The 15,833-nt window shown below is 38.9% G+C and overlaps 1 protein-coding gene and 1 long non-coding RNA gene across 4 annotated transcripts in view; one reads left to right on the top strand and one right to left on the bottom strand.

Annotated features, from left to right (window-relative positions):
- RFC3 (replication factor C subunit 3) overlaps nt 1-15,833 on the bottom strand; it is a 206,511-nt gene that overhangs the window by 30,157 nt on the left and 160,521 nt on the right. The window lies entirely within an intron of this gene.
- Nucleotides 3,650-14,304, top strand: LOC103879160. Of its 3 annotated transcripts, none has more exons than XR_639626.4 (4): nt 3,650-3,794; nt 4,813-4,999; nt 11,931-12,131; nt 14,237-14,304. It is a non-coding gene; the product is annotated as an uncharacterized LOC103879160 (long non-coding RNA). The 3 variants fall into 3 exon arrangements; XR_004178644.1 differs by having other exon boundaries at nt 11,931-12,150; nt 14,237-14,300; XR_004178645.1 differs by having other exon boundaries at nt 3,707-3,794; nt 4,813-4,882.

Genomic DNA, 15,833 nt, shown 5'->3' with positions numbered 1-15,833 from the left:
GATAAAGAGAAGAAACTGTTGAGGGTTGACTACATTTTTATCAGAAACTAATGTATTAATTGTATAACCAGTGATTTTAGATACAAAAAAAATCTCACACCTAGAAAGCTTGACAGTACGCCATTTTAATTTTTTTGGTTTTTGTCCTCTAGTTTTCTCTTGTGACACACTGGATAAGCGAAGAACTCATTAAATTGTATTTCACTTTTCTTCTGTCTTCCTTCATAAAATAATGAAATCAAAGTTGAGAATTACCGTGATTAGAGAAGGGCCTGTGATGAGTGCAGGGAAACGGTTTATGTCTAACAACTATTACCGGTTTATGTCTAACAAGCGTTACCAAGATCCATCTGTAGCTTTAAAAGAGATTTTCTTCCAAGTTTTGCTGTATTGAAATGCAGTGCAAAACTCTGCATTAAACCACGAATTCTCCAAATTCAATAAAAGGAAGTGTAAAAAGATATTTTCTTCAAATGCCTCCAGCTGGCCATCTGCCCTAATCACATACAGGCCTCAAAATTGTTTTCTACTGACAATAATAGGCTCTATAAAGAGTATTACTGTGGAGTGATTTGAGAGACTGTGGAGAGTATTGTGACCCCTCGCCTCGGTGGAGCGGAGTGCGCCTGGATGGGAATACAAAGTTAGAAACCGAGAGAGAGGCCGAGCCTTTGGTGTGCGGGTTCCTCTTTAGCTGCTATGGCATGATTCTCAAATCTTTCCAAGGAGCAAGGGACAGCTGATTAGCTGCTGGTCTTCTGCCCTCTGAGGGCAACCCCACACAGCATAGATGGCGGTGCAATGATTGCAATAATTCAGCAAAGTAGGAACTTTAAAAATAGCTCACCTTGAGCTGCTACTCCAATCATGTCATTCACTGTGCAGTCCCATGTGGCCATGCTCAGGGCCGCGTGACGGGTGAGCACTGGGAATCTGCACAGAGCGAGGGGAAACAGAGGCAGCAAGGAGTGGGGAACTCAGTGAAGTCCCCGTATTAGTCAGATGGTGTTTCTGAACTCCTGCCTTGCTAAGGAGCAGCCCAGCCCCTTGCAGAGTCCAGACTGATTGCACAGAGGACCAGGAAGCACTCATAGGAGACAGCCTTTTAAAGGAGGGGAGAATACATACCTTGGAATTGAAAAATCTAGGTTTATAACAAAGATATGCCTCCTCTTACACGCTTCCTGCCACCCCCCAGGGATGCTAAATAAATTACCTCCTTGAGCCCCAGTTCCCTCATCTGTGAGGGAAGAATTACAGCAACATGTACCATTCAGGATTGCAGTGTGGAGTGATTGAGATGTCTTTGAAAGGGCTTTGAAAACAGCAAAATGACATAAATATTATTGAGTGATATTAAAGAACAGAAAAGAAATTCTATACAGAGATCCTAACATTGGGGTCTTATTTCTTTAGGGAGAAATAGCATCATCAAGCAATTTGATAAAAATAAGCAAGTAGATAAGAAATGTAAAACCATAGGGTAATGACAGGAGTGGTTCTCATTTACCTAGGCACAGATGCATACGTGCATATGCATATTAAGTTTTCAAAGTGCATCCTTTAAATAGATACCGGCAACAACTGCGGAACAGAGCAATACCCCCAAGATGCCCCACAGTTGTGTCCATAGAAAACATTTATTGTGACATGCCCTCTGCACAAGACTTTATGTGTTGCGAGGGGCATGGCATTCTTACACGGACATAGAGAGGTAGCCACTGGTATCATTTTCCCTTTAGAGACAAGGAAACTAAGGTTCAGAGAAGCTAAGAAAGATGTCTGAGGTCATTTAGGTATTTAGTGCTTCAAGGCAAGCTAAAAACCTAGGGAAACAGCCTACGCTACTGTCTCGGGTGCAAGAGCTGAGGTTCAGAGACCAAAAGGATTTTCCAAGGTGACTCAACTCACAAACGAAGGAATATTCAATACTAGAACATGAGGCTTTGAGGTGCTGGTAAACAAAGGAATATTCAATACTAAAACATGAGGCTTTGAGGTGCTGGTAAACAAAGGAATATTCAATACTAAAACATGAGGCTTTGAGGTGCTGGTCTAATGATCAGAGACAAAATGTTGGAGCAAAGAAGGGTAACCGACTTGCTCTATTTCTTCCCTCAATTATACATTTTTAGGTAAAAAGGATTGATTAGAAGAGTTAAACATTTACAGTGTTATCTGTATTGACCTGGATAATTTAGGGCCTAAAAGTGAAAATCATGGAAAGATCAGTTGTATTAGAAAACTTGGCTAATATTTATATTGCCGCCACTACCCCTTCTTCCACATTCCTCCTCATTCTTGATTATTCTCTTGCTCTGGAATTTGCTTGTTTTAGGCATTCGGGTCCCTTAGCAAATTTTGTCATGAGCCAAAATCCCTGCAGCTTTGCCCCCTTGGTTGCCTTTCCCCCTGGCTAGCCTGTCTCATCTTCTTATCAAATTCCCAGACAAATGCGCAGCTAGCTCAGCTCTTGTGTCACTGGGACTTAAGAAAACTGTTTCCTTCACAAGAGAAACGTTTTAGCTAATTCCAGAAAAGCCCCTTCCCCATCACAAACTAACTTCCCAAGTAGTCAGGGCTGTCACATCTTTTGTCTGCCAAAGGCAGAGAAGAGAGAACATGAGGGTCCACCTATCTCTCAGTCACAGAGGATGAATGATCTACGCCAGCCTCTCTCCTGCCAAAAATAAATCAGTCACTCTCCACCTGGGTGTCACTGAGCTGCCATTTCTGTCAGCCATGAGAAAGGCTTCTGCGTCAGTACCAAGAAGACTCAGACTTGTGAGTTGGGAGACAGCGTGCCCTAGTAGAAAAAGCACACAGGCTTGGAAACCTGTCGCTAATGGTGCCCACTCGCAGAGGTGCTGAGGGAAACAGGAGACATGATCTACAGGAAACGCTCTTCACTGTTCTGTTCTCAATAGAAGGGGGCTGGGATTGGCCTGAATTCTGACCCACCATTTAATAACTTGGAGACCTGAGCGTGTCACTTGATTTTTCTGATCTTCAGTGTTTTCAAGTTGTTCAGTTCAACAGTTAAACATCCAACGGAAGGCCAGAGTTAATTCAACAAATATTCATGATAAGCAAGACCGATGATAAGCAAGACCTATGTTTGCTCCCATCAACACAGCAGTGAATAAATTGCGCCCTCTGGGCTCCAATAGAGATTATGGTCTAGAGACAGGCCTCCATAAAAAGGAGGGCTAAATGCTTGATCATGGGGTTATTTTGAGAACTGGATGAGAGAAGAGAAAAACAGTACACAGGCACTCAATGTACATTGTCCCTGTGTTGAATCTTCAGAAATTTGCATATATAACAATCAGGTCAATTTCAATAGCTTCAGTAGGGTCTTATCTGAAAGCTTAGTAAGCTCTCCTTATGAGGTCCCTCTTATTTAAGAGGATCAAGGACCCTCTTCATAAATTGTACAACATTAAAAACACACCTGAACTTCTGGACTGTGCATATCCAAGTTGATAAATATGGGAACACCTAATTATCGCAAGGTACTCTCCATTTTCCCTTTTGCATATTTGACAAGTAGCTTGGGCTGTTCAGAGGGAAGAAACTATCAACGTTCAAAGCAATCATATTCTGGCAGCTAAAATAGACTGCAGTGACCTCACAATGCCATTTTGGCAATGGCCCTGCAGGAGACATTCAGTAATGGGCTACTTGGGCTAGACCCTCTCGGCTAAGGCCTAGTCTAGTAAAACATGAAAAAGGAAATAGAGGCAATTTTCCAAGTAATTCAGGAGAAAAGCACCTTCATCTCAACTCTCAAGGTACAGTAATTGGCACAAACCTTTGGGCCCTGGCAGTGGAGACCTGGCCATTGGAACCAAGGTGAAGTCAGTCATGCAGGAAATGTGGACTGTGGGCTGGGAGTGGAGAGGAAATCATGGGGAGGAAGGTACATTCTTGTTTCTCATAAGATCTAGATGGGGCTCCACCCACGGCATGGATTTGCCCCTCTTCCAGTTGCGTATGACCAACTCAATGCTCCTGTTTTGCTGACAGAACATATCTAGTTATTTTAATTCATACAGCATTTTTCCAGGCATTACTTTCTTCACTTTAAAGTCAGCAATGGAGTTATTTCTGAACCTAGAGAGCAGTGAGCATGCAAAGTCAGAGACGAGGGCAAACAACTCACAGCAATCGTAATAAAAACTCTACAGGAAAACAGCACCCTCCCTGGACTGCCAACCAGAATTACATCAAACAACTTTAAAGGAACTAGGAATTTATTGTCATTAGTCTTCCCTCCCTGTGTGTCTCTGGCAGGATGTTTACTTACGGCTCAGCCTGAGTAATTGCACCAATTCAATAAAAATGAATAAATAAAACCCCTACTTGGTGACTGCTTTATCATTCTGAAGCCCAGCCTCCAGGAATAATTTTGCCAAGTTGAGCTCTGGCAGGAAAGGGAGGTGCTGATACAGTGTCCAGCTCCTGGCTCTGTCTTTTCTGGGATATACACACTCAGTCACTTCAGATAAATCACAAGGAATTGTACTTTAACCAATGAGTAGCATGTTGTATGGGGAAAAGTATGGATTCTGGACACAAAGAGAAGGATGCTAAAAAAAACAATGACTTCAATTACTGTGTGATTTTTGATAAATCACCCAACCTCTCTGAATTGAGTTTCTTTACCTATACAATGGCTGTTGATGAGCATTACTTAGTTAACATAAGGGAAGTACATATCACAGGGCTAGAGAAAATATTTGTTCTTAGTAAATGTACCTTCCTTCACATTAGTAAATATACTTCTCTCCTTTTCCTCTTGTTTTCTAGGGCTTGCTACATAGACCAGAACTACACCAACACGCTTTGATGCTGAAGCAGAATTTGGTACAAGGTGGCTGTAAGTCAGATCTCCTGCTAATTGTGTGAAACTATTTATGTTGATTCATCCAAGCAGCTGATCTTTTGAGAGAGATGCAACAGACCAAAGAACAAAGACAGAAGCTCCAGAAGCCATGTTAAGTACAGTTTCCCTTAGCTCCTACTCCTCTTTCCTCCACTTCCAAGTAGTTGAGCAGCGTTAAAGCAGAGGTATAACACAGCTCTTATCTTTTTAGTCTCTCAATTTTAGACTCCCCGTTGGGTTACTATTAGACAATAAGGTTAACTTTGCAACCTGAGGTGACTTATTTGTTTTGCTATTTGTTTACTGTAAATCAAGTGATGCATACAAAAAAATGAAAACAATACAGAAAAGTAGTGTGAGGGAGAAAGTGAAAGTCTTCTGAAGACCCACTCCCTTCTCCTTCTACCAAAATGCTGACCCCACACACACACCAGATTTGGAGTCTGACGTCCAGACTGAGGAGGTGATATATTGAATTGCATGAATTGCTCTTCTTTGGAAGCCAGTTTCGCCGTTCAGAAGCCTTAGGGTTGTGATATTTGGTGGGAGATGGTTCTAATGGAAAGTGAATTTTAATCTTTATATTGTCTGAGGCTGCCTTGAGGGGCCTTGATAGCCACTTCTGTCACTCCTGCATAAACCCGTGTGAATATGCCTTTTGGTTCCCTTGCAAACAAATTTATACTCTGTAGAAATTACCAAAGTATTTTTATCATGATGTATTAGTTAATAAGATCTTTCTAACTCCTAAATTTCTTATTGCTTTTTTTGAGAGTTACCCAATCAGAATAATAGCTATCGCTTTTTCAACCCACACGATATTCCTCAATTCACTGAAACAGTAAGCTAAATAATCTTCCAGGCCTTTAAGGATGGTCAGCAAATAACCAAGGTGTTAAAAGAAACTGCTTGAATTCTCTATTTATTATTCACATTTAATGTATACAAAGGAACTCCAGCAATCGTCTTCCTATGAATTTTTCTTTCTCCCTTTTCCCTCTTGGCCATACTCATCAACTTCATCCTACTCGTGAGATTTCTCCTAAAGCAAATTCACAAAGATGAAAAAAATTCTACTAAAAAAAAAAATCATTGGCTCTCCATTACTCACAAAAGGAAGTCCAAATGCCTGTCATCCAGGCCTCTTTAGCCTGGTCCAATGTACATTTCCAGATTCTTCTTCCCTTAATTGCCTAGATGGATGTAGCACAAGTAGGGCTGCTTCCACAGCAATCTCCCAGGATCTTTGCCTCTAAGTATGGACTCTGGTGACTTATTCTATCCACTGAGAATGACCTTCACTCGTCTGTCTGAGATATCTTATGTATCTGTATCAGAAATAAAAATGTTTTTCAAAAAAAAAAACTACAAAAGCAAAGTGACTGTAGCTACTCCTGCTTCGAATGGTGGTGTGGGGATGACAAAATGTGAAATGTAGCATTGGCAACATTCATATTCGAAGAAGACAGTCCTATCAAAGCATTTGAGCCCAGATTAGGAAAATACTGTTATTTCAAGGTTTTGTGCTGCTGAAGTATGCAGTCCTAAAACAGAAATCTCATGGTTTAGTATGTTCATAAATTACTTAATGGCGAAAATATGTTCTGAGAAATACATTGTTAGGTGGTTTCATCGTGTACATATCAGAGTGTACTTATACAAACCTAGCGGGAGAGCCCGCTATGCACCTAGACTGCATGGCATACTCATTGCTCCTAGGCTAAACACCTGCACAAAAGTTGTTGTACTGAATACTGTAGGCAACTGTAACACAATGGTAAGTACAGGTGCATCTAAACATAGAAAAGGTACAATACACATACGGTATAAAATATAAAAGTGATACACCTGTATAGTGCAGGTATATCTAAGTCAGCTTAGAATTGAATTTTGGGTAAGGTCTGCAGTGAATTGTTCTAGAAGGCCTGGGATTCTTTTGTTGTTTTTTGAGAGGCAGCCAAGGTGCAGTGGAGAGGAGAGCTTTGTAAGATCAGCAAGGACTCAAGTGGAGAGACCGTCTAGAGAAAGGCCCATTAGAGAATGTGGCTCAAAGACTGTTCAGGACAGAGCTGTCTACTATTTCCTGTCACATTATCTGCAGTGTGGTATGTACAGTCAGCCCCTCCACCTTCCCAACATTTTAGTAAAATTTACCCAACTCCTAGCCTACTGTGTGTGTAACTTCAGAATAGAGAAGGAGGAGGCAGGGGCTGGTCAGCAGGACCGCATGGTGTGGAAGGGGAGAGCATGTCCTAGGCAGAGCTGCTCAAGGGACAGCAAGAATGCAGCAGTGGTTGGGACCCCCGTAAATCCCCGGAGTCAACAGAAATGATGCTGGGTTCCCTTTACGTATGTAATGGGCATAACCCAGTTTGAGTTAAATCTTAAAAGTGCATGGTAGTCCTGGAAAACTAAAGGACATGGGTCATAAACAAGAAGGTCATATGTGGCCAAAATATCCACTCCTGAAACTCCAACTGAGAGATCACATTTCCTACAAAGTAAATAAAAATTAAGGGATGATGGAAGGAAACAAGAGGAGGGCATGGAAGGAAATGCATAGCTGCAACGAGAAGAGATGGTGGCTAATAGACACAGTATTTCATGTGATGACCCCGTCAGCATAGCCTGATGAAGCAGTGGTGCACTGCCAGCAGCAGCTCCCTTCATGATCCCTGCACTGGGCTTCCTTCCCATTGCTCCCCTATCCCCACCCATGTCAGAAAATCCCCAAGAGTAGCAGTCCTTGTTGTCAAGGAGAGGCTTTGGACCTGGCACAGTGGCCTATGCCTTCATCCCATTGTTTTGGGAAGCCGAGGCAGGATGATCGCTTGAGCCCAGGAGTTAGAGACCAGCCTGGGCAACATAGTGAGATCCCATCTCTACAAATAATAAGATAATTAGCTAGGGGTGGTGGTGCATGCCTATAGTCCCAGGCTGAGGTGGGAGGATCTTTTGAGCCCAGGAGTTTGAGGCTGCAGTGGGCTATGGTCGAGTCACACTGCACTCCAGTCTGGGCAACAGAGTGAGACTATGTCTCTAAAATAATAATAATAATAGTAATAATAATAATAATAACAGTAACAATAATATAGAGAGGTTTGGGAAGAAGGAGGGGTTCCAGAGCCATAAAAAGTTTCATGTTGGGGTTGCCCAAATGTATTTTCTCAATGTTCTGCTATTTCAAGTAATGCTTAAAAAATCTAAGGATGTTTGCTAAAAGAGAACTTTTGAACTATTCGGCTTCACAATAATGATATTCCGTCCATATTTTCCTTCATATAAAGTTGATATTAAATATGTATTTAGGGACAGGTGACTCCAAAGTCTTAGTTGTGATTACCCTGTGAAGAGTACAAGTTTTCTAATCAAAACTGACATTTAAACTTATAATTGGAATTCTTCTAAATTTTTGTATACAGTTTCTCTAAGTATTTCTCCATTAAGTTGTTATATACTATACATTCAATCAGAAATTTCTTTTGACCATGTCTGTGCGTTTATCATTTAAAGGAATATGAGTCTAGAAGCCTAGGATCATAGAATTCAAAGGACCCATACAGATTACCTAGTTGATACCTTTCATTTTATATATAGGGAAATCAAGGCCCCAGAGGCAGGAAATTAAATTTTACTCTTCTCACTGTATTACTATCTTTGGGCTTAACTAAAAATAATAACCTCTCAAATCGAACCTGTAAATTCAGAACCACTCAGTACTTGATACAGTGGTAATTCATGATGATGACGATGACAATTTTATTTTTAGCCCCATTCTTCACTCCTCCTTATGGTCACACTCTTTGACATGTGACTTTTCAGTTCCTCCCAGGAAAAGGATGGAGAATATTTCCCTGATCCTTCAAGTTGAACTTTAAGTTTAGCCAAGTGATTTATGCTGTTCAATAAACTGAGGTGGAAGAGACAGTGAGGGAGCCATATGCAAACCCAGACCTTCCAAGATCTGTGGGTTTCGGCTTGCTGTCTGGGGCCATGCCCATCACAATGAGAAGAACATTTCTTTTCTGAAATCGTTGAGCCAAGGAAGATGAGAGGCACATGAAGCACAGCCATCCCATGTAGCCCACAGATCTGCAGTGAGAAGCTGAGCTGCCCAGCAACTTGGGCATAAAGTAAAACCACCCAGCCAAGCCCAGCCATCCTGCTGATATATAAACTGTCATAAATGACGGTGGGTTTAAGCCAGCAAATTTGAGGATACTTTGTTGTGAGCAATAGCAAGCCATATAATGATGAATCATTCATAACCTCCAAATCTATTTTGAAATTATTATTAACAGCTTTTAATTGCAACATGGCTTATTTTCATCCCATGTTATACACATTCTGGGCTGAATTTTACCCAAAATCAGTTAAAGTGCTGTGCTGAGTCATTCCCGTGCTCAAAAACAAATGCTTCAGATGCTTCCGAGTGCCTGAAAAACAAGTTTAAGTTCCTCAGTCTTGCTTTGAGTCTTTGCAGATTAGCTCTCACTGTCTCCTATAGGTTTCCTGCCTTCAGCTGGACCTCCCTGGTGTGTACATGTATGCAAAGTATGTATTTTGGAGTTATGAGTATGAATTAAAATATTGGGTGTCCTCACTTTCTTGTCATTTAATTTTGGGCACATTTCTTCACTCCAGCCCCAAGTCTCATTTTACCTGCAACGCGGAGCCAATTACACTTCTATCATTCAGTTACTATGAAGATCCACCTAGGTGGCATATGGAAAAAAACTGCCTTAGAGCTTAGCTTTAGGCAGGAATGAGGGTAGGGAGAGAAGAGAGAGCAGCTGTTCCCCTTTTCCTTTCTTCCTGCCTCCACTCTTGGAGGGTAATATCCCAAATCCCTGCTCTCTACCTAGGAGAGCATCAATAGTAAAACTCACAGCCTCTCTGATGCCCACATTCCTCACAGAGGAAAGGGCCATGGTGAATGTTGTTAGAAATTGGCATCCATTGAGCCATTTTATCGGTGGTCATAGTGGTGGTGCCTACAGCCAGACCAGGTGCACGTTTCCTTTTTCACTGTCAGCGCTCTGTCAAACACGAGCCTGTTATTGAGAGGTAACTACCTCACTTCATTTCCTGCCCCTAAATGAATCTGTAAGGCATTTTGAGGTCCTCCTTCCTCCAGCTGAGTGGGCACAGAAGTTTTTGAGTCCATTTTGCAGGTCCAGTAGGATTCTAAGTAGAAGGTAAGAAGCCTGTTTCAGTCTTGACTCTAAGACATGGTGTCCAGTCCAACTCTCTATTCCATTCAACTACTTTCTTTTGTGTATGATCCACTGGTGGGCACTCAGAGGAGAAGAGGCCTTCCTTTTCCCTCTTCTTTGCATCTCTCTAAATTCAGCCTGTTCAAAAGCTAGCTGTAATTGTGGTCTCTGATTCTTTGCCTTGAAACTGCAGTAAGCCTCATCTCTCTGTATAATTCATGTGGCTTTTGTATAATTAGTTATGTTTTCATGTTGACATATTATCTCCTCTTTCAGTTGATTCTGTTGATTTTATATTTACCTTTATCAAGGCTAACATAGTGCCTGTCCCACATAAATGTCCACAAAATATTTAACTTATTTATGAATAATCTTTTCTGCGAATTCATGCCTTTTGTCCTATCTAAGAACAGACTATACAGATGAACTTATAAGTGACCCTTGGCTTTAACCAGTAATGTTGGTTTGTTGTTTTAAATAATATTAGAATTAAAATCGCTCACCTATTGCACAATGGCCTGTGTTTGCTGCTACCTGTCCACCTTTCTCAGTTCTCTTCTCCATCCCTGTTGCCCTGCCCTCCCTACCTCCCACCACCACCAAAGAGACAGTACATCTCCAGATCCTGAACTAACATAGTTCTCTGATCACACCTCTTTTTTCCCATCTTCCTTAATCTGCTGTGTCTTTAAGGTAATTCCCCTTAATTGTTGATTTAATTAATTTCTTGGGGCCTATGAATTGACTCTCCAAGCTCTGTTTATTTCTTCTGCTATATTTTCCTTAAGTAGAAAACAAGTAAACCTCTGATTTTTGTTTGTTTACAAAGCAACTAAAATTTTGCTACCTACTAAAATTTAGTAGCAACTTTTTAGTAGACAAAAGAGTCTATAAACTTTTGGGCATGTCTATAGACAATCTCTGTAGACCAGCTAGCTGCCGAATGTAATGGTAGGTAAACATTGACCAGGTTGGATTTCATACGGTTAACATAAGCAATGGTTCTTTTGCAAAGAAAGATATGGAAATTGGAACACTAAACTTTAGCAGTTGCCAAATGAAGGGTTTCAGGAATCTGAAATACCCTGTCCCTGACTCTGTCAAGAGGCTCATACTGATACAAGCACCAAAAAGTAAAAATTTCTGTCAAATGTGATGTTTGATCTTGTAGACTAGCTTGTGTTTGACCTGCAGTGGTCAGTGGAGCATGACATTGTAAATGGAGGACAGCGAGAGAGACTGTTTACCCAAAACCTGAAGCAAAGGCTGTGTTTGGAAAATACAGGATGGAAAAAAATATATCGCCATGGCAACAAATTACTTTTATATTCACATAAAGCAAAAATAGATCTCTCTCTCTGTCTCTCTTTCTCTTTCTTCCTCTTTGAGAAGCACATATTTTAAAGTGGATGGAAGATTAAAGGTGATATGCAGAAACAGCTGCATGAATATATTTTCATTTTTCTTTATTTAGTTTATACTAATGTTGGTATCAATCTGAAAGACAGAATTTTGATCTGAAAGTATGTCAGTTTCAGAGAGCAGGAGCAGCTTAGGGGAGAAATGTATAATTTAGTCAAAAACTCTATTTTGACTTAATATAATGATGGCGGATTTGAACTTATCAAAACAAAATGTTCCTGGCATCAGTCACCAGGAAAAATAATATTCCTTCAAGTATTTTTTCTTTCTATTTGAAAAGCCCCAAAATGTTTTGCTCCTTCTTTTAGCTAACAAAGAAGAATTCCTCAGTTTAAATTACATGAAGGTAAATGATATTTTCAGCAGTTATTAGATCAGGTTCTTCTTTTTCTTTAAATTCCCAGGAGTTGTTGCACAGCATGGTGACTGCTATGGAACATTGGTATGGAGTTTCAGGAGAAATAAGGGCGATAGGATCCAGTTCCTCTAGCAGAGTTCTTGGATGTCAAGTCCTGATAAATCCCCACCGCCTCCTGGGTCCAAGCTCTCTACTGGCTTAATTGGGTACCACTAACTTGTCCCAAGAGAATGGGGAGTGACACCTTGTAAGTCAACTAACATAAGGTAGATGTTTTTGATGATACATGTTGTCACATTTTATTTCTCTTAAAACATTATTTTCAACACTTAACAATAATCCTTATTTCCTTTGTGAAATCTAAGGAAGATACCTCACAAGTTTCTTCCCAAAGCCAGCAAACTATTTGATCAACCCTGTGAAACTGTCACTTCTTATAAAACAAAAATGGCCCAATATTAGCAGTTTCATAAAGTTTTAACTTAGTAAGTATCATATCAACTATAATGGTCATGGGACTACCCCCCAAATCACTGAAGTTATTGATGATTCACTTCAAATTCATCACCATCTTCTTTTTGCTTTCATAGACGAGAGGTGAAAAGCCTTCACGTTTAGCGATCAGTTGTGTTTCTACCCATCTGACTAGGTACAGCCAAATCTAAACTCATTATCATCACTTAACCTAGCAAGCTTACTTCTCCTGGAATGTCTGTTTCAGCAATTGGCACTCTCACAGAAAAATCTGGGACCAATCCTCAATTTCTCTCTCTCTCTCTTTCTCTCCTTCAGCTCTCAGCACTTATAGTCACTGAGTTTCATCAGCTGCAACTTTCCTTTCTCAGCCTCAATGATACTGATTGCTGCTATAATTCAGGACTTTATCACACCTGCATTAGTGCACTAGTCACACAAATAGTCTCCACGTTTGCATCTCCTCATACACAAATTCGAATTCCGCTGTTGTCAGAGTAGCTTTGCTAATATTACAAATCTAAATATCCCTCTGCTCATCAGAAACTTCATGTTTCCCTATTGCCTAAGGATAAACTCTCAATAGCTAATTGTACTCACCTTGGAGCACCAGGTATTTTTATTGTTAGCTTCATTTGCTTATCCTGGCTACCATCCCTGGAATAACTTACCTCACCCTATTCCATCTTGCCCAGCTTGGAAATCCCTAATCATCATTTAGGACCAAACCCAGGGGCCATGGAAACTTTTAGGGGGAAAAGAATGAGCTTATTTCATTTGTTTATAGTTTATTTCTATTTCTTCTGCTTACTTATAACCTTCATTTATTTTATAGTAAGTTTTTGGACACTTTCTTATTTATTTACAACAGCTTATTATATTTTGTGAATGCATTTCTTTTCAATTTTTTTTACATTCAGATATCTACAGAATATATTTGTATATATAGTATGGCTTGGGGATCAAACTATTTTTTTCCCCAAGTAGAGTTACTTGTCCTGAAACCGTCTTTTCTTTATTGTTCTGATAAAAGTTTTACAGAAATTCTCTAATATTTTTCATTGATTTCTTCTGTCTACATAAATCAAACTATGTCATTAAGGCTTTAAAATATTTTTTAGTATTTGATAAAACAAATTCTTACTACTTACTCTTAACTATCTAAATGTCCTTGACTATTTTCCTGCATCTTTTCTTCGAAATAAACCTTAGAATCAGTTTCAAAATTTCATTTGGGTTTTAATTAGAATTGCTCTCTATGTATAGAGTAATTTGTTGAAAGACAATTATTTCCCCCATTCAATTTCCTTTAGAAAAGTTAACTGACAATAAATATGTAAGTTCATTTCTGTAGACTGTTGTCACTCTGCCTGGATAACTGTGGCTTTATACCAAGCCTTGCAACCTGATAGCATAAGAGCTGCAATTTCATACTTGTTTTTCAAGAATGCTCTGACTTTTCTAGCTCAGTTGCATTTTTATATAAATTTTAGAATCAGCTTTTTAATCACTTCAAAAAGCCTTATTAAATTTTGATTGGGATTGTACTGAATTGTTCAACTAATTTGAAGAGAATTGATATTTTAACAAAATTGAGTCTTTCAGCCCACAAGTATGTTTCTGTTTATTTCAGTCTTCTTAAATGGTTCTTAGTAATGTTTTGTAGTTTTCAGTGTAGAAACCTTGTGGTTGTTAAATTTATTGATTTTTTTCCTCACAGCCCTACATTTTTAATGCTATTATACATCATGCTTTTAAATTTCATTTATATTTTTATGTGAATAGTTTATAGAAATTCAATTGATATTTTCATATGGTACAATTTGTCTTCTGTGATCTTGCTGTATTCACTTATTAGTCTTAATATTTCTTTTGCAGATCTCTCAGGATTTTCTAGCAACACAACCATGTGATCTCTGAATAAAGACTGTGTGTGTGTGTGTGTGTGTGTACTGCATATATATAACATATATACATTTATATACTGCATAATGAATTTATACAATGATAAATAATGTAATAATATAATTTATTTTTCTATTTATTTATTCTACTTCTTACTTCATTACTAAGGACCTCCAGGGCAATTTTGATTAGAAGTGATGAGAATGAAACCCTGTCTAGTTCCTGATTGTAGGATAAAAATGTAAACTATTTCACCATTATATCATTATATATAGTTGTAGCTGTATGATTTCTGTAGACATACTTTATGAGATTGAGGATCTTGCATTCTATTGTTGATTTTTCTGAAAGTATTTTTTCTTGTATCATGAATGGGAATTGAATGTTTTCATGTTTTTTTCTGTATCTCTTGAGATAATAATATCATGATTTCCTTTATCAGTTCAATGAATTATGTTGATTGGTTCTTGAATACTAAACACATTTTGCTTCCTGAGATAAACTTCACTTACAATACTGTATTCTAGGTGTTTAAAAATATTTTATTCATTATATTTATTATTAAGTATTTTAGACATCATATGATAGATTTTAATATTCAATGGTTAAATACTTTAAATATAATTCAATTTATTAAATTTAATGTGCTAGTTATTAAAAATTTTAAATTGACTATACATTCAGATAGTATGGAATATTTATTAAATATTCTACTTTTACTTTTATTCAAAATACTTTTAAAAATATTTTCCAGGATGTGATTATTTATATTGTTAAGGATTTTTGCATCTGTATTCATGAGACACATTTGTCTCTCTTTTAAAAATGTCTTTGGTAGTCTTCTAGACAGATAAGAAAATGTTGTTCCTGCTTCTGTAATTATCAGTAGAGTCTGTGGAAGATTGGCATTGTTTCTTTCCTGAATGTTCCTTAGAATGTACCATTAACGCCATCCTTTGGGAACAATTTTAATTAAAATTTCAATGTCTTTAACAGATATGGGGGTATCCAGACTTTTCATTTATTTTTGTATATATTTCGTGGGAGTTGGTAAATTGTTTTTAAAGGAACTTGTCAGTTTTGTTTGTCTTTTTTTTTTGAGACGGACTCTTGCTCTGTCGCCCAGGCTGGAGTGCAGTGGCCAGATCTCAGCTCACTGCAAGCTCCGCCTCCCGGGTTTACGCCATTCTCCCGCCTCAGCCTCCTGAGTAGCTGGACTACAGGCACCCGCCACCGTGCCCGGCTAATTTTTTGTATTTTTAGTAGAGATGGGGTTTCACTGTGGTCGCGATCTCCTGACCTTGTGATCCACCCGCCTCGGCCTCCCAAAGTGCTGGGATTACAGGCGTGAGCCACCGCGCCCGGCTGTTTGTCTAATTTATTGCCATAAAGTAGTTCACAGAATTTTGTTATCATTTTAATATTGAGGGGATCACTGGTGAAGTCCCCTATTTCATTTCTGATATTGGAAATTGTGTCTTCTCTCTTAGTTTTTTCCTTGATTAACCTTGCTAGGGGTTTATCACTGTTATTAATGTTTGCCAAACCTACTTTTGTTCTTGTAGATTTT

The sequence above is a fragment of the Papio anubis genome, chromosome 15 (genome assembly GCF_008728515.1).
Source record: "Papio anubis isolate 15944 chromosome 15, Panubis1.0, whole genome shotgun sequence".
Lineage (NCBI taxonomy): Eukaryota > Metazoa > Chordata > Mammalia > Primates > Cercopithecidae > Papio > Papio anubis.
The sequence above is the reverse complement of the archived record's forward strand: the minus strand, read 5'-3'. Positions and strand labels throughout refer to the sequence as shown.